The 3,485-nt window shown below is 27.5% G+C and overlaps 1 long non-coding RNA gene across 1 annotated transcript; it reads left to right on the forward strand.

Moving 5' to 3' along the window:
* The first annotated feature begins 1,637 nt into the window (after nt 1-1,637).
* Nucleotides 1,638-2,608, forward strand: LOC140670556 (uncharacterized). Its single transcript, XR_012047584.1, has 3 exons — nt 1,638-1,884; nt 1,963-2,228; nt 2,382-2,608. It is a non-coding gene; the product is annotated as an uncharacterized lncRNA (long non-coding RNA).
* The last annotated feature ends 877 nt before the right edge of the window (nt 2,609-3,485 follow it).

Below are 3,485 nucleotides of genomic sequence, written 5' to 3' on the forward strand. Positions count from 1 at the left end.
TAAAAAGTTTATATTAATTTATTAATTTTAAGTAAAATTAATTATGATTTAATTACATTTTTATGCTTGGGGATAAAAATAGAAAGAGAGACTTGTAAAAATTATAGAAATAAACTTTTATATGAAAACATAAACTTGTTAGAAATGAAAGAGACACACATATATATAAAGTTGGAAAGTTTTATATCATTTTATACTTATTCTTGAAATACTGAACTGAATGAAATATTGTCAATATATAATAGCTCATGTACCATTATTAGAGTATATATATCTTTGCATAAATGCACATGAATATATTATACGAAATCAATACGACCAAACATACACAATAAATTGTATCGAGAGTCTTCCTCTCTGTCATCTATTGTACGTTCGATCACTATTCTCAAGAATATTGCTGAAAAGTTGCAGCTATTCTCGGACAAATCGACTTCCATCCGAAGAGACGATTGACTTTGTAGAGCGAATATGTTTGCGTGCGATCCAAATCCAGGAAATTTAAAAGTATTTCGACGTAAAACGCGGCCGTTTCTCATATTTTCTATATGCAAGCACGTTCCGCCGAGGGCACGTTTGATACACTCTATTAGTCGCATCTCCCATCTGATTTATGTGAAGTTTTACTCTCTGCATTATTATATACATCTCCCTCATTCCTGACTCGCCGTAGCGAAGTTTAGTAGCTCGCGAATATTCCATTAGGAAAAGGGGATCAACGAATAGCCTGTCGACTTAACATCTAAATTTTCAGAAATATCGTGTAGCTTACGAATAGATACATTAAAATTAACTCGGATATTTTATATATTTCTTGTATTAAAAAACTTACACGTTTATGTCTCTAAAACTCATACTAAACATTGATTTAATTATTTGATTCCAATTATCTATGTCTGATAAAATTTTATTTTGTCAATAGTCGTCGTAGCAATTTTTATCGTGTATACTGGAACTACTATGTGTTAAGCAAGAATGTTAAATAAATTTTATCAAATAGTAATTTTTTAAATTTTGTAGAAAAAATTCCAAGTTTTAAGTATGTATATGTATAATAAATGAATAGGTTATTAATCTCTCGTCGATTTTTATTTATATTACAAAAAGAGATTTATGTCTTAAAAAATAATATGCTATATATAAATAGCATAGTCTCGAGTTATAATGTCAAAGAACGAGTAATTAAAAAGCAGGTGAAAATCTCTTGACTTCTCTATTTCACACGTTGGTTCTTCAAACATCCTCCTCGATCCTATAAGTTCTGACAATAGCTCACTTCGTGACGATTCTGTCAGACTCCTTTAAGAATTATCCACAGTTCTTCGTGAATTTTCCTTATTATTTGGATAGAATCGTCGGTGGACGTGGCGATTCGAACATGGAAAAGTTTTGCGAGAGAAAGAAAGGACTTCAAGCCACTGCCGTCTGTAAATAATCCTGGTAGAGAGTCTGACATTGTTGATTCATACTCCACGTGATTCTGCTGTAGAAAGAGAAATACTTCAATTGAACAGAAAAAAATCACTTTCCGATATATTCTCAAATTAATTAAAGAATGACTCAAATAAAATTGAGTTAAAGTATCACGTAACATTGATAAAGATAGTAAATTAAGAATCTAAAATAGTAACTAAGAAATCTCCTACTTTGAAAGTAACAGAGAGGATAGATAAAAGAAATGAAAAGAAACGTAAAGGTAAAATTGTAAATAATTACAAGGAATCAGACATTCCAAAACTAATGCACAAAGCGGGTGGAAAAGTTTCTTCCTTATTTGGCAATAACCCTGATGTACCAATGATAGAGCAGAGATTTGTAAAACCTGTAGACGAACCAGTTTTTACAGAGATCACTTTTGCAGATCTCAATATTCACCCATTTATGGTTAGTGTTTACATTTAGTCAATGTTTAAAATAAAAATTTTTATATTAAAGTAATAATTTATATTATTTTTCTCACAGATCTCAAATTTAAAACAAAATATGCACATAACTAAATTGACAACGGTTTAGCAACAAGCGATTCCAGAGATATTTTCAGCTAAGGATGTTTTAATAAGATCTCAGACATGATCTGGGAAAACATTAGCATATACTTACCTATTGTTGAACTGTTACACAACATTAGATCACAATTAAATAGAAACAGCGGTTTATCAGCTCTTGTAGTTGTACCAACAAGAGAATTGGCTTTGCAAACATATGAGTGTTTTATAAAACTAGTTAAAGTGAGTTAGGTAATATAATTTTATAGATATATTTTATAGATTATTATATTTTATTTTATAGGTATCAATTATTATTATTTTATAGATATATTTTTTGATAAAAATATTTAATATGTGTATATATCAAAACTACATTATAAACAATAATTTTAGCCATTTACATGGATTGTACCAGGATATATAATTGGTGGAGAAAAGAGAAAAGCAGAAAAAGCTCGGTTACGAAAGGGATGTAATATATTAATAACTACTCCTGGCAGATTATTAGATCATATAAGACACACAAAAGCGTTAAAGTTAAATGAAGTTAGATATTTCGTATTAGATGAAGCTGATAGAATGCTTGATATGAGATATGAAAAGGATATTTCTCAGTAAGTCTTTTACTTTTTTTCTTTTTTTATAAAGAAAAACAACAGATTGTCATATAAATTTCTGATATAAATTAATTATTATTTGATTTATTTACAATAAGAAAATATAGAATTAATAATTATGTAATTAATTAATTATATCATATATGTTATATAATTTAGGATAGTAAGTGCTTTGAAAGTGTCAAGTTCCGATAACAATGAATCAGGATATGACGCTATGAAATTATCTTAATATATAATATATAGATGTATAACAATCCAGGAATAATCAAATATATCGAAAAAACAAAGCAAATTTAGAAAAAAAATATTTTAAACAAAAATTTGTCATTTTAAAATATTAAATAGCAATGTCAGTATTTTGATATTTGATCATTATGTATGGTTCTTGTGAAGATCATCTTTACCGGAGTTTTTAAGAGAGAAAGATTTAATCGCAGTATTTTGAAAACATTTTGATATTAACTACAATAATATGCAAAATGGTATTTTTTATTTAAAAGTTTAAAGTCTTATTTCAATTTTAAAATATTCGATTTTCTTGGAGATTTGGATTTACTTTATTTTATTGCATTTGCCAAAATGTTTGACAGACATCTACATCTGTCATATTTTATTTTCAAAAATTTTATTAGAACAAAAAACATATAGTACGCTGAGTATGTTATGAGTACGTTGGAGTACAGCAGGAGTTAAAGTACACAGAGTCTCTCCATGAATTATTTACGATAACTATAAACTAGATTTAATGATATTATGTGTTGAAATGTTACTATTAATTATAATCAATTAGACTAATCCTCAAATTATTTACACAGGAAGAACCTTTATCTTAAATAGAATTATCTTTAATAGAAACATTATATAAATAAGTAAAGGA

This window comes from Anoplolepis gracilipes, chromosome 1 (assembly GCF_047496725.1).
Source record: "Anoplolepis gracilipes chromosome 1, ASM4749672v1, whole genome shotgun sequence".
NCBI classification, from domain to species: domain Eukaryota; kingdom Metazoa; phylum Arthropoda; class Insecta; order Hymenoptera; family Formicidae; genus Anoplolepis; species Anoplolepis gracilipes.